Raw genomic sequence first — 16,038 nt, forward strand, 5'->3', positions numbered from 1 at the left:
CTTTTTCACACAAGCAATCGCTGAAACTGCAATAATACTGTTAAACATAGGGTAGTCCAGGGATATACAGCCTTGTTGCAGATTTTTCCAACCTCTCCTTTTGGCTGTTTTCCATAATAAATTTGCAATTAAAACAAATTCTTCTACATCTCACAGTTAGAAAAGCCCTCTAGCACCTGCTTCAAGTGCAATCCAAAGAAAGTATTTTCCTGATCCTCCCAGTCTTTAGGCAACATCCAACACTAACTGTGAGAAATAAACTGCTATGTTCACAAGCAGCAATGCAAATTACAAACTCCTCAGAGAGTAAAGCATGGGCCACACTTCCAAAGATCTTACTGATGGCTTTAATGGAGATGTTAAGGTAGGGACCCAACTCTTACGTACACAGAGTGCAACTGTGAAGTAGTCTCATGTATCAACTTATTCACAATCCAAGAACATCTCAACCACCCTCACAGGGAACTCCCAACAATACCACGGACTAAAGACTCAAAGCCTTCAGACATTGTCTGATAACTACTGTGTTGTTGCTGTTACATATGAGTTTATAGCTCGGCAACAATAATATATCTGCAAACTGATGCTGAAGTATTTAACACTGACTTGATTACATGGAATGTAATGGAAATAATGGAAATAATGCTATTTAATTAAAATTTATTATGTATATATATATATATAAACTATTGGTGTAAATGAAGGAACCGCAGAGTTTCCAGCCCAGAATACCAAAGAATCAGGGGTTCTTCTGTAGTTTGCATTCAGCCTGCTACAGGCTACATGAAGCTCTAGAGATAATAAGATTTTTAATACATCTGTATTTGCTGAAGAAGTTGTAATTCCAGGTTTTCTAATACGGGCCTAAAACCTGTGACTGAGCCAGTATGCTTTTAATGTGTTAGTTGAATATGGAATATCTATATTTTCACCCAAAGAAAATTCTCACTACTATAAAAAAAGGCACAAAATTTGCACTTTATGACCAAAAAAAAAAAATATTAAAAAAGGTTGGTAATGATGACTGAATTAATACCCTTGGCAAGTGATACGTGCATGCAAAGTGCAGCCTCCCCAAAGAAAACACAGAACAGCCTTGTCAGCTATTTCTGACTTTCTGGCTACCACCACCCTAAATACTTTAAATACCCTTAGCCAAGCAGGTGCTTATCAATACTGACACTGTGCAGAGAGCACACTATTATGAAAACATTAGGGTGAAAGTTATATTACAGCTGCACTACATACCATGCAAGTACCAAGCGAACATTCTTAGACACAAGAATATGAAAAAAAAAAAAAAAAGGGACAAAAAAAAAAAAAAGACAGCACCACAATGAGACTCCTGGAATGAACAGCTGCGAGAGGAACTGACCCACCAGCGGCTGCAACTGCTCATACAGTCATCCCTAGTTCTTATGTACTCTAATACCTTCAGGCAAGTATGTGAGCTTCAAATATACTTTACTTATTTCAGGAGCTAAGGAGTTATTTTGGGTTCATTTATATCTGTGAAAAGGATGAAGCAGAGTTTCAGATGTGATATTGACAACAGTAATTGCCATCAAGACTCTTGGTTGTAGCGCCTTAAAATGCATATGTGGTTCTAAAGTTAGACTAAGGGTATGAATAAAGAATATGGGGTATTGCTAGAACTTGTGAAATTATCCCCATCTTTATAAGATTTTGCAAACAACTATTTATTTGAAACTAAGCAAGCTAAAAAACCCAAAATTGAACCTCACATCTATTACCCTCACATCTATTCGCAAAATACTGATCTGGAATATATATTTGTCTTTGCTCTGATAGGTTTGTGTGGTGAGACAGACCACAAAACTAACCCTCTAAACCCCCAGAGAAAAATCTGACCTTAGAGATGGAATGGCACACCAATTAACTTTTTAGGCATTTGCCTGGGAAGTATTCACCTTCACACAATGTTTTAGAATTCTGAAAACTGTTTATAATGTTATCTTCCCTCCAACCCTGAATGAAACACGGCATGAGTTCACATGTGAGCTTGGCACTTACATTCAGTAGTTAAAAATGGAAAGCACTTACCAGCTGGCAAAGGACTCACTGGGAGTTAAGAAAATTATGTCCAAGTGCCACCTTTAAAGCCATGGTTTCCTATTCTCAGCTCTCCCGCTTCAGTAGAACATCAATGCAGTAAAACATCACGAGCAAGAAAGCAAGATGAGAAAGGAGAGACTTGCTAGACTCCAAAGAAGAGAAAACCTTGCAAAGGAATCCACTTATGAAAAGTCAGGGTACCCCAAGAGCAGCAGGGTCCCAGTATTCTGCCAGGCGGCCACACAGGCGGCCACTGTGTTGTCTGCTAGTCAGGCCCCTTAGACAAGGGGATTACAACAATCAAGTTCAGAGAGCGCAGAAGCACGAATTACTACATAATTCAATTTCAAGACAACGTGTCACAGTCTTCTAGCTAGTCACAAGTGGCACAGTGCTTTGTCACCACTGTTGCTGAAGCATCCAAAAGCAGCTTTATTTATGTTCATAAATAGTCATAACTCTGAGAGTGCTGACTGAATATTCATTTAAAATTATCAGTCCTACCAAGTAGCTACTAATGTATTACATGAAGTCTTACAGGATGTACCTAGAAAGCAGTGAATTTTAGTTTATGTCACATTTATAAAAAGAAAACAATGCCAGCCTTCAGATGGCACCTTCTGATAGCTATGTCATATAGCTACAGGTTAAAAAAGCCATGCCAAGAATGGAACGGAGTGTCCACACAGACCATTCTGCATTTAACAGTTACTGTTAAATTACGTGCTTACATTCTGCATTAACACAAGTGCCTGAGTTCAAGAAAGTGCCCATAGCTGGAGGCATCTCACCTCCCCTATATAAAAACAAAGCTGTTAATGACTCCAGCATAAAAATATATTTCAGGTCCAGGTCTTTTAAAAACACCTAACCAAATACTGTACTCTACCAGTACGTCAGCATGTATCACAAGTTAAACGTGTCCCGTGGGTCTTTGTTGGGACTGCTCTGATGCAAACTGAAGTGACAGATTCCTTTTAAAAAACAAAACAAAAAACCCCAACCAAAACCATCACTCCTCCCACCCTCACCAAACCCACAAAAAGATACTCCAGTGCTGTACGATCATCCAGCGGTCAGTATGTGCTCCCACTTCCAGTAGGCTCTAGTTGCGAACACATGCTGCTCACCAGTATTTGACTAGGAAATCAGCAACAAAGCAGTCTAATGTAAAGGAATAACGGGGGGAAACTGAGTATAAGACAGCACCAAGGGCTTAGTCTTTGCAATTTCACCTTCCTCCTGGTATTCACAAAACTTTTGAAGGTAAGCTGTGGTTGAGCTAACTGCTGAGCCTTCCAATTATGTCCTTTAAAAATACCTAGTAGTTTTCATGCAGAGAATAATTTTCTGGTTTTGCGCAAATATAAGGCCAAGTCTTACTTCCCCAGCAAAAGTTGACTCAACAGAACTCTCATAATTGTTTCCAAGTACAGCTATAATCTTCAAGGTCCACATAAAAGCCTTCCACTAGAATACTCTCACATAGGTATAAAAAGGCCCATTTTCCAAGGCACTGGATGCTTGCCTAATTATCATTATGCAAAACACAAGACGTTCTTCACTCACACTGTGTTCTGCATTTATTACTTTGATGTTATTCTTAAGATAAAAGGAGTCCAGCTGATTAAAAGCCGAATTAAAAGCATGTGTACAGATGACAGTAATAGATTCTTTATGCTTATATATAAATAAGCAGAGAACGTATATAAAAATTGAATAGTACAATCCATTAAGTTTACATATATAAGCAATAAAATGCACCTAAAAACCAAGATGTAGTGATTTGCAATATTTGTCATCTGGGGAAAGATGCAACTTGCCTAAAATAACCTTCTAATCTTCAAGAGATTTTCCACATACTTCAGAAAGAAATAGCAGCAATTTCTGGGATGTTTATAATAATTTGGTTATTTTCAGACCTTCAGGATACTGACTTTGTCCATAAAGTTGTATTAGCTGCTCCGCACCACATGTTTAATGATGCATAAAATAATACAACATGATTACTGCTCTTATATTCTTAAATAGTGAAATCAAGCACTTTGAATGCTTTCATCTAGCAAAGGTAGAGACAGCACAAAATACTTCATTTTCATCTCTCCAAGAAAAAAATCAGATATGCCTAACAAAGGAATTTAAGCACAATTTATTTCCTGTAATCCACAGACAAAGGTACATTAAATAATCCAAGAGTATTAGGAACTATGATATAGCTTTGACATTCTGGATATCAATATGGATATCAAATAATTCTTTCAAGATTTAAGTCTGCTAAACAACTCTTCCAAAATTTTGATAACTGAATTGGAATATTTTCTGATAGTTGCAAATTTTTTTAAGCAAAGAAATTATTAAAAGGCTAGAAATACAATTTTGTTATAGAGAATGTGACCTGTGAAAGCTGTCCCTGAATCATCATGGCATGCTTTATCGTAGAACGAAAACCTCAAAATAGAAAGACCTCACCATGAGGAACTCTGCAATTCAAACCCCAAGGAAGAGGCAGAGTAAGCACAAGTCATCCTAGATTGCCAAAATCTGAATTTTAAGAAAATAAATGCATATTTTATAGCCTGAAATAACACATCATATGTGTTGACAGCTGAGAAATCAGCTTAGTAAACACAAAATAAATGTACGCATGTGTTCACTTCTCTGGTTTACTGCTCTGACTCTCTGCTTGACATCAACGTATCCCGAAACAGATTTGAGATGGGTATCCTGTGTAAACTAGATGTCACCGTTAGGTCTCTCCCTATCATGCAGCTTTTTGTTTCTTTTGTTATTTGTAACTGCACATAAGATCCTACATTTATAGAGGGTTACAATTTTCTGCAACTTCTTTTCTTTACCCTGAAGCTAAAAATTAGGGGATCTTCCCTCATTTTAAGGTTTAAATCCCTGTCCTTTACAGAACAATTTCATTTCTGACCACCCTCCTGTTTTCAAGTCTAACAGTTGAGGTAACAGTCTCTGTGCTTGTATTTGATTTCAGAGAGAGGATCTGGCAATCAAGTTTGCTCAGCCATCTAATCTGGACGGAGTCTATTTAGATGGATGTGCAACACAAAATTGACAGTTTCCTCTTCATAGGGGTACTCCCGTAGTTCAGAAATCACCACATCTATTTTGTTCACAACAAAGTCTAGTTTGAATTCCAGTGCTGCTTATTTTAAAACTTAGGCTGTCCACCAGGGATTTACAGCACAGCACTGTGAAGACTGCCAGATACCTTAGTCATCAGATTTGAACGTCACTGCCTTTTCTTAGTTCTTCACTTCCTTAGTTCTTCACATCCTAAAAACAAGCGCAACCTACTGCTATTTTTGTACAGACATTTTCTAGTGGCAATGGAATGGTCTGTTCAAGCACATTCAGTGTGATACTACATTAACTCATTGTGATGCAGAGCAGATTCAAAATGCAATGTCATGTTTACAAGAGAAGAGAGTACGAGGTTAACTTGGAGGTTTACATATTATCTAGAACTAGCTCCTTTAATACTTTCCCTATGCTACAGGCCTCTATAAGCAGCTTGGGTAAAAAAAAAAAAATCTTCTCACCAGATTTGAAAGAGAAGTCTCAAAAGTAAGTGAATTTGTCCCTTTGGTCTCACTTCTACTACAGCTGTGTAAATCTATTGAAATCAGTAAGTACTTAAAGCAAGACATTTACAAGAGTGCATTACTAACAGTATCCCTTGCTTCTTTCTAAGGCAGTTCATTGCCACCTTGGCTTTCCCACCACGCACCCTTCATAGAAGACAGTAGGAAGCACAGTGATAAGAAAGGACAAGAATAACAAAGAACAAACTGTTGCTCAGCTCCTGAAACTTGTTGCTTTACAAAGTTTCCAAACTTGCTGTATAAAAAAAGGAAACAGTAAACAGTTTAGTATGCTAGCACAGAGACTATTTTGCTGGACACAGCACAAGGGTATGGGACCATCCAACATGTTCTCTTCAAAGTGAGGCTTTAAACACAAGATTGCTGGAAAGGTTTTCTTTTGCCAGCACATTATGCTTCAGGGATGTCAAGATTTCAAGGTGAGACAGACTGACAAAAGGAACCCACGTATTCATTTGTTCTTCCATTAAAAGAAAAACACACTGTGTAGCAGTTGGCAATTCCACTTACATGTATGAAGACAGACTCAGAAAAGAAAGATCAATACCATTCTATCCCCAAAATTAACAGAAAGACAAAACCAACAGTGTAACTAATGACCCTCAGTGCAATAAACATTAAAAGATACAAATATATACATAAATATTTGATTCAGACTAACATTTGGATTCTGTACTGAGAATGGAGACTAGCATATATGACACAGTCAAACTCTTCAGAGGCAGCATAATAATCCTAATCTTCATTTGAATTTCAGGGCAGAACCGTTTTACAGAATTCTGCAGCCTCCAGTGAAACTGCTCATGAACGTGGCTTCTGCAAACCCAGCTGCACACAGACCACCGTTTAGGGACTTAAATTAGCAAGACACACATTTAACTTTAAACAATAAGACTTAAAGAATATCTTAAGTGCCCTACTGATTGGGGCCTGCTTGCATTCCACTTGCCCCAGCGAGTAGGAAAGAATGAGATAAGGGTCCTTAAAAAGTTGTACTGAATGAAGAGTTCTTCCTCCGGACCTTTAGTTTACTCAGTAACACCAGATTCCAAACAAATTAAAAAACAAATTAATAACATATAAGGTTGCTAAATGCATTAGTAACAACATATTATATGAATTATAATGTAAGTAATGATTAGTGCAACCTGACTCTGGAAGGTAGCTTGACACTGATTAGCAGCTACTCTAACAGATAGTTAAAGCTGCTATCTAGTCAACATATTAATTATCTGTGACAAAGTAAAATAAAGCAAAGTTTGAATAATAACATACATAATTTATGCTACCTGGAAATATGTATATGTTTACCTTTAAAAACTTGCAGCATAGTTGCATGTAGAACAAGGGCAGCTTTAAATAGCAGTAAGAGAAAATAAAGAATGATGTGATCGACATATGCTCTTTCATCAGCTACACTACAGCACTTCGCAACAAACAGGTTTATTAGGCAAGATGAGACATAGCGTGCAGATCAGATATACCACAAAATCAGAAAATTGACTGTAATTTATTAAAAAAGGTTTAGTTTGAGTCATCAAAAGGGAAATAAAACATCCTCAAACCCAGTTAAGTTTTTGTTACAATTTCGGTAATTAACTGCATAAATACATGCATGATTTGACACAGAAATAATAAATTTTCTCCCTCTGTTACTATTGTTCACAGAGCCTTTTGCTATAACTGGCCATAGAAGCAGATTTACTTCCACACAGAGGTTCAACTTTGAAACATTTCAAGCTGAAACAAGTTTAGGAAAATTACAAGATACAAAAAGGCCTTTAGGAAATAAATGCTTACCAAAGCTACTTGAGCCTCCTAGCTATAGAGTAAACAATTAAAAAAAACCCTCACAAACTCTATGTGTGGTAAATAGATGTGTATGTATTTATAGCTAGGGCTAAAAACCAAGCCCAGTAAACAGCAATTGCTGAAGACTGTGCTATGTGGATATGCTACAACCATTTCTGCCAGGCTGATGGGTCAGAGCCTTTGACTTAAATGGCAGCAAGATTTAAAGAGAGTAAACACATCAGTTAAGAGAAGTTACTTTTGCATGTGTCCACACAGACACAATGTGTTCATTTTAAGCCCTTGACAATAAATTGCAGGCAGAAGTTTATCTAGCTTAGTCCTAACTGAATGAATGAATAAAGGAACTTCGCGCAGAAAGTGACATTTGCCGATTTTGTATGATTCTGTCAGTATTCCCTTCAGATATTGTGCTCAAAAAGCGATTGTAAAAGCTTAAGATGTTGTTTCTGCAATTTCAAGATTAAGCTACCAAGCTAAAGAGAGCTGGTGACCTTTGAAGTCTTTTCAAACTCTAAACTATCACTGTCTGTATCTCCCCCATCCCATTCTGGCTCTCCTTCCTCCACATTACCCAAGAATGTTTCAGACAAGCCTCTCTTAAAAATAGACTTTATTGCAAGAAAAAATTGTTTTAATACAAGTTCTAAAACAGGAATTAGCCCTGTGGGCCAAAGCATGTTCTTGATCATCAGTTTATATAACCTCACACTGTGCTACTCCAGCCAGAAAAATAAACACTTATCCCACCCTCACTACTTGCCATCTGTCTGGTATATTTCTGACCTTTGGAATGTTTATACTTACAATGTATATAAATACATAGAAGTTAAGTATATATACATCCTTTTTAGTAAGAAAAAGGATTTGTAAACTATAACTTGTTAAAATATACACAAGAACATGCAAGGGGTGGGGGGAAGCAAAGAAAGCAACTTCTTGCCTTTGGAAGGCTGTTTCCACTTATTCCATACATCACTTCTGGAAAGTGTTCCAAATGAAGGCAAGTGGTTATTAAATCAAGCCTGATGTGTGGGGAAAAGAATCACTTTTCTTTACACAAAAAGAAGGTAAAATGTGATTTTTTTTTCAAAGTTTTTTTTTTTTTTTTAAAATGGAGAAACTATCGACTAAGCACTAAAACAACCAAGAAAAAAAGATGTAAAAGGAACACTCAAATATATGCCTTTAAAGTAGTGTTAGTCATATGTGCTTGCTGTCGTGGGGTAAGTGATAAACACGCAGATAATACAGCATGAGTTAACTAGTCCTAGTTGAGTAGTATCATGGGGCACTAACTAGCATAAATTGCTGTACAAACGTTCCTTACTCCTGTAAGGAACAGGAGCAGCTTCATTATATTCCCCCCTTTTTCTCAGGGATTTAAAATTGATGGATAGAGAAGAACGAAAAAGACTGAGAATGGTAGTTAGAGCGTGCCCAGGTAACTATGTGGAACCAAGAAGATCGCGGTAAGGAGAGATCTGGGGGAGGAGACTATTGCAGTTGCTCACATGTTGTAAGGGATGAGCAGAAACAGCTGAGAGAGAGGTGGACTTTGTGTTAGGAGGGCTGAGGAGGGAAGCACCGTAACAGCTAACTGAACAAACTTGGGGAAATTAGATCAGGTAGATGGGTTGTGGCTCAATTATGAGCAGCCTTTAGCGTTAAAAGGAGAAATAGATTGTATTTCATTTGAAGAGATGCTCCTGAAAGAGAGAGAGCTCAAGGGAGAGCAATAATCTGGTCAGAAAAATGAGCAAAGGTAAGTTTTATAAACAAGTTAAGTCCCTGTGAGAGAAGCACATTTTAAATGGACAAGGCAAGACAAGAGAACACACCAGGAGCCAAGAAGTGAGAAAGACAAAGGCTTTAACAGGAGTTTTGGTGTGGACAGAAAGAAGACAGGTTTCAGGGATGCCATTTAAGGAAAAGCAACAAGGTGTATAAATAGCCTACACAGTTGCACATAAGAGCAAAGCTGTTGGGCAGATGGTAACAAGGGTAGTCAGAAATCAGAAACTGACTCTCTTTCTGGTCTTATTGGAAGCGTTTTCAGAAATTTCTACCCTTATCACCCTCCAAGCTAACATACAGTAAGTGACCTTGAGCTCTCCAATGCTGGTTCAGTGTACAGTAAAACAGATTAGTTTGAGCCACTGCTGAAAAGACTTCAACTAATCTGTTTCACTGTGCAATGAAATGGCATCTAAACTTCAGCTTTTAAGATAAACGCAAACATACACTCCAGGTTATCAAATACCAACAAAGATACAGATCATCAAACACTGATCTTTTCCAGTACCAGCAATATCACTGCAGGTCCATGCAAAGCTATTTTGCGTTTTTAGTATAGTACTGCCAAAATTAAGAGTATTGCTGAGAAAGCCAAGCATTATAATCTTTTCATAGAAACGTTTGCAGAAATATTTTTGTTTACAGTTGTAAATCGAACTTTTAACTACCAATCTTTACTATTCAACAATGTGCTTAGGTGCTTTTTGATAAAGAATTTTGCTGAAACCATTTAGAAAAAGTTATTAATATTGGACAAATATACCTTTAAAGGAAAGCCTTAAATTTTATTGAGAGCAGAAGAAATACTACAATTCAAACACCTGCCCTTTGAGAATCTATTGTGAATCAGAAACATGGAGTTACAGCAATAAGTTGCAATACAAGAGACCTCACAGTAAAATGCAGTAAACTTCAGCAGTTTCTGAACTTCCACAAACTGTAATAGCTAAATTGTGTTCAAAATATGCATTTTTTAATAGGATTGGAATAACTTTTCTGGGCTTTTCCTCAGACTTAGTAATATTGTTTTCTTTCCTTTATAAAAGCATTTCTTGGGATGAATATCCTTTCACACTTAAAAAAGAAAAAGCTATTGTTTTCCTTTGTTTTGATTTCAGTTCTTTTCAGCCACTAGAAAAATGTTTTGTCCTTCTCCAAGAAATGAAGAAATTTAATGTAAATTTATCTTCAAGGAACACAAAGCAAGCAAGAGTTTTCAGGTTATCATAAAAAATATGCTACTTTGAAATTATTTTATAGTATGTACTACTAGAACAAACCCAAGTGAATTGCTACAAATTGCTCACCTCCTCAGTAGAGCCTTAGAATTATAAACAGAAACATTTCTTCTGCACAACCAAATAAAACATAATACTTCCAAACTAAATTTTTTCCATTAACATTTCAGAGGCAGGAAGGAAAATACAGGCCCTAGATATTAATTCATGGACAGTAAAACATTATAGAGGCCTGTGTTAATAAAATGGATAAACGTGAGCTTTCAACAGCTTCATTGATCATGCAAAGATTTTTGTTTTGTTTTAAGAGCAGTTGGAGAAAAGGTTTCAGATATGTAAATAAGGTCCCTGAAGAGTTTTGCCACTAGGTTAAAGGCTGTGCTTATTCTCTCCAAAATGCCAGGCATATCTTTGAATGTGAGAAGAAAATTAAAAAAAGAAACAGACAAACCTTCCAACAAAACCATCCAACAGCACAGACCTACCTACTGCAGTAGCTCAAACAATTCACTTATTTTAAATTGTATAATTAATACAAAATAAAATGTAAATATTTTTAAATTGAAAATGTAATATAGATTTTAATATTATTATAAAAAACTTTAAGGGCCAGTGTACACAAGTCACCATTAGTTTGTGTGCCAGCATTCCTTTTTTCAGCAGAAATCAAAATAATAATATGAACTATTAGGAATTCAGTACTGACAAGGAGCCCTACAATTTGAGAATTTTCCCCTCTGACCTGCAATTCTGCTTGTAAGTAAAGCTATTGTTTCTCTCCTAACTCTTTGCATTCCTCCCAAGCTAGCTCTACTAACATTTCAGTCTGCTAGAAAAGATCTAAAAAGAAAAAAAAAAAAAAAAAAAGGCAGGCGGAAAAAAAGAAAGAACTTTCTTCAAGGACACAGTAAAAGTATTGGAAGCTTTTAACCCTCTACTCTATCACATTCGCCACTCAGAAATAACAAGATGAATGTTTTCTTTCACAGTTTTCTGCCAGCTGCCTCCTTCCTGATTCAGTGGGGTTTATACCTGCCTCAGGAAAGCCTGTTTCTAGGCTCCCCATGTTGCTTCACAGTCCTAAGAGCATCAGCATAAAACCAGCAGCAGTTTAGCCCTACATATTCGGTTTAGTTTCATGTCCAGAAATATTTCTGCTACAGAAATCCTATTTTACCTTGTGGTTTATATGATAATTCTGAAAGTCCAGTGGAGAATGCAACAACAAACATAATTGCATTCCATTATTTCATCTGTTTAATATGCATGTCTTTTCCAGGGCTGTATTCATTGTTTATCACTTAACAATAGTTCACAGAGTTTAAAGTTATTATTTGCAATTATTTTTATTATTACTATTAATAGAATTCTACCCACAGGGAGAAAAGTTATTTATTTATACCTGCTGCATTGTTAAAAGTTGAATATTTAGATACATCTGGAAGAGAAAATATTTAATTTACATATAACTAGGAAAAAAAAAAAAAGAAGCATTAGGAGGGGCTCATTTACACAAAAATCAAAAGCCATCTAGACTACAGCAAACAATCACTTCAAGTGACGATTGCTTGCTCTGACAAGTCACCTTTTACCTGTCATAGTAGAGAGGAACAAAGCACCTCAGGCCACCTCATGAAAGTGTCATGAAAGACACTTGGAGCAACAAGCTATTGCATTCCAGCAGGGTCCCAGATCACTCACTGCTGACTCTCCAACGTGCTATGTTACCACAGTCTCCTCCAGAAGGCTGTTTCTCAAACCTGGTTTGCAAATTATTTATCCTGCCAACCAACTTCAACTAGTAAGTGAGATCACAAAATGAAAAATCAAGGCTGTGGTATCAATGGCAGCAGTAATTTCTTAATTTGATTAGGTAGAGGGAAATGATGATCTGGGAAGAACAACATTTAAAGCTATGGGGAAGGTGCAACATCTGTGACTAGCAGACAAGTAGGGGAGAGAGTGGTTTCACAGTAGCCCCGGACGTTTGACAGAAGTTTTTACAGAGAAAGCTGAAAACCAAAAACTGATGGAAAATTTTACCTTTGTAAGTTTCCTTCCTGACCAAATTTGGAGCAGATTATAACCCAGGGTTTCTGAATAAGAAGTGCTAGTCAGACATTTATGAACCAATCCTTTTGATAACACTTGATAGCACTTGTCTTAACTGCTAGAGCCCTGTCTCCAGCTGTGGCTAATCACAAGTGCTTCAGATGGAGAAAAGGGAAGAAAAATCCACAAACTGTAGCTAACCATCACATGTATCAGCAAAACATTTTCTGATTACTGTTGTGGGTCAACAGTTGAAACCCTGAAGGATAAGAGCTGGTTATAAGCATTCTAACAATAAGCTCCCAGTGTTATGAACCTACTAAAGACACAAAGGCTTTTTCTTGTTTGCTCCAAGGCCCATGAAAGAAGGAAAAAACCAGCAGTAGCAAGGGGAAACACTTAAATGACAGAAAGACTGCCATGACCATTTACCCCCAAATCCATCTCTTTCTCTCAAAGAGGAATAAAAGCATCCTTCAAAATAACATTCTTTTATATATATATATATACACACACACACATATATATATATATATATATATATAATCAATCTTTGTCCAAAACACTGAAATACCCTCAACACACTTCAGAGGCAACTTCAGAAACTTGGTTCACTTGAACCAGAAACTGGATCTTACGACTTTGACAACAAGGTCTACAAATCCCCCAGCACCACATACCTTTTCTATGTGTAAGTAGCTATTCAGAACAAGTAAAGCCACCTCTCAGTATTTTCTTCAATAAGAAGCTGGGCATACACAACTTAAACCACACGTTAGCTTATTTTTCCAAAACATGGATCATTTTTATGGCATGTTTTGTGCTGTCTAGTATTTCCCTGTCTTCTGAAATATGAACAACAGAACTGGACAAAGTATTGTAAAACCATACAAAATCAAGATCTCACCTCTGCTTCTATGCTGACACTGTCTTTTTCACATAGCTGAAGAATAGCAATTTTTTTTCTACAGCACTGTGCTGAGAGCTTACACTGACTATGATGCAAAATTTTCTTAATGCATTCCAAGAGTGTTTCTTTCTTATTTTTCTTCTAAAGCCTCTGGTCTATATGTACGATCCATACTTGCCTGGATGCAAATGTAATTTGTTAGATTGTAAGTATTTAAACAGCTCTACAAATTATTTTATCATCAACTACATAGCTGCTAAATTACAGCGTTTGACCAAACATCTTCCCTAGAAAGCAAACTTTTCCCTCAATACTGGACAGAAGTCTAAACAAATGTTCACGTCAGTGAGCTAATTATCATCTATGCTATAGTTACGAACTGGCACTAATTACAGCTTTTATTATGTTGTCTGTGGTAACAAATACAAATTAGAACTCTGGGTGTCGGAGTTTTGGGGTTAGTTGGTTGTTTTTTAAGATTTAGAAGTAAATTGGCAATTTCCCAATCGTTTGGAACATTTTCTACTTTCCAAGATTAGTGAATAGTAAATGATGGATTAGGGTGCTTTCTTTATCCAGCTTCTTTAAGAAGTTTTGGGTATAAATCATCCAGGACTACTGATTCTGATTTAACAGATGCTGCTTTTTTCACCACAAATACACATTCCTGCAGAGCAGAGGTACCTTTACTTCTGTTTTTGTTCAGAACTGTCATTTGCATTTTGCAGTAGGATATTATTCTTGTTCTTAGCAGTCTAAAGAATGCTGTACGATATTTCTTTTGGCCATCAGGATTTCATAATTCTCGGACTTGCTTATTCCTTTGACACTTGTAATACATGCTCATGTGTGTACACATGCACACACAAAAACAGGGAAAAAGTGATCAATGTTTATAATAGCATACTTCCTAAAAGAGTAATACAAAGCTTTGAGCAGAAATGAAACAAAGTAAGCATTACACGTACATTTTGGGGTAGTAAAGGAAAGTCTGTTGACAGCAGCTTTCATTTTATTTTACTAGATTACCAAATACAAAAACAAAGGAAAAAAAAAAAAAGACGGTGTGTGTGAATCTGTAAGACACCCTCTAGAATTATCTCAAACATACTTTTCTGTCTCTCCCAGGAAAGTTACCAAAAAGCTCTCAACAACATCCTACTTCAAACTTTCATACACTACACTCAGTGTCATATCCTACAGGAAAGTAAATTATCCAAGAGATTTTGAGTGGTGAAATGGTTTTATATCAAATATTGAACGAAAACATCCTCTGTATTAAATCTTCCAAGCACCACAGTGCTTGGTACCAGATGATGCTCTCTTTTTTTTTGTTCTAAAACATTCTGCAAAAGTGAAGCATTCTTTAATATATTACTTGCTGTTCAAGCCACAAATTCAAGGTAATGATGAAAAAGCTCCATATCCTGAACAGTGAAAACACTACTCACTAAACCATTTCACTACTTGTTTTCCTCACTCATCTGGGCCAGCACAAATAAAATTCATAATAAAGTAACAGACATCTACTCAAGAGATCACAGATGACTCCTACAAAAAACATCTGAAAGAAATTAAATTCCCAGAACATTCTTGGTAAACAAGAATCTGGTTATCACATCTAAGAAAAACAAAATACCAATTTAAAATACGTCCAGGGTAACCAAGCAAAAAAATAACTAAACACAATAAACATTACATTGAGTTCTTTGAACACCATTTTATTAATTTTGCCTAAAGACAGAAATTATAAAAACCCTAATTCAATAATTTATATACAATGCAACAATTTTATTTAGGGCTTATGGCTTCAGACATCAAAATGAACCATCAAATGCTTTTCTGCTTTAAGAATTACATTAACAGGTGTATGAGATATGTCAGAAAACCAACTCTGACCTAAATATAATTCCCACCTTACTCAGAGCTGTATTTAGTAGTTGCAGGAGAATATGAAGGCTAAGAGATGAGAGTACTGCCACCTCGTGCCAGTCAAGCTGAAGCCTAACAAACAAGATTACTGACTAAAACGAATCCCAGAACATGTTCTGCCTTTAGAGCCTGACAGTTGAGATCAGAAGCTTGATCTTGAATTATGAAAGAGTGTAATAGTTTAAGAACATCTTAAAGCAATTCTTTAAATAAAAATAATCAAACTACCTGTACTTAATCAGCATGCCTGGCAGCAACTACTCACATATGCCATTTTAACATCCTGGGTTTAGTCACTCATAACTGTGATAAATTTCAATCACCCCAGATAAGAGCTTTGGTAACGGGTATCTGTTTCAGACTAAATCTTTCTGATTTTGTTTTGGTTTTTTTGTAAAAAATCTTAACAAACCAAAGAAAAAGTACATGCATACACAGTTTGACAGTTCAAAAGACTTTTGAAACTCTCTAATACCCCCATGGTATAAAGTGTCTATATTCTTACGGCATAAATATCTAAATAACCAAAGCAACATAAACTTTAGAGACTTAAGAAATATTACGAAAATTCTCAAGTATACTGACAAGCCAC

General features: G+C 36.3%; 1 protein-coding gene across 2 annotated transcripts in view; it reads right to left on the reverse strand.

Annotated features, from left to right (window-relative positions):
- Positions 1–16,038, reverse strand: part of MIGA1 (mitoguardin 1) — a 40,837-nt gene that overhangs the window by 17,893 nt on the left and 6,906 nt on the right. The gene's annotated exons all lie outside the window — the stretch shown is intronic.

This window comes from Falco peregrinus, chromosome 10 (genome assembly GCF_023634155.1).
Source record: "Falco peregrinus isolate bFalPer1 chromosome 10, bFalPer1.pri, whole genome shotgun sequence".
NCBI lineage: Eukaryota > Metazoa > Chordata > Aves > Falconiformes > Falconidae > Falco > Falco peregrinus.